The sequence below is a fragment of the Cynoglossus semilaevis genome, chromosome 9, assembly GCF_000523025.1.
Source record: "Cynoglossus semilaevis isolate Cse_v1.0 chromosome 9, Cse_v1.0, whole genome shotgun sequence".
Taxonomy (NCBI): Eukaryota; Metazoa; Chordata; class Actinopteri; order Pleuronectiformes; family Cynoglossidae; genus Cynoglossus; species Cynoglossus semilaevis.
In genome coordinates, this window is record NC_024315.1 from 5,745,153 (window position 1) to 5,745,442 (window position 290).

The window sequence follows — 290 nt, forward strand, 5'->3', positions numbered from 1 at the left end:
CATACTCCCCGCCCCTTCCTGTCCTTATGCAAATTGGCCTTGTTTTGATTAAAAGACAACTGCATATTTCATTAAAGTCGCCACCGGAGGTAGCAGAGGAGAGGAGAGACGACGTGCCTCTCCTGGGAGGCGGATGTTGTTTAGCCGGAGTGAATGTTGTGGGAGCCGCTGTTTAGTGCTGCTGAGGGGAACAAATAGTGAAGACAAAAGGGCTGCCCAGGGACTGCTTTGAGGTTTAATGGGGCTGACTGACATCAGTTAAGACTCAGAGTCTGAGTGTATGTGCATGG

The 290-nt window shown here is 50.3% G+C and overlaps 1 long non-coding RNA gene across 1 annotated transcript in view; it reads left to right on the forward strand.

Annotated features, from left to right (window-relative positions):
* The window catches only part of LOC103383554 (uncharacterized), a 32,956-nt gene that overhangs the window by 1,266 nt on the left and 31,400 nt on the right, over window positions 1-290 (forward strand). The gene's annotated exons all lie outside the window — the stretch shown is intronic.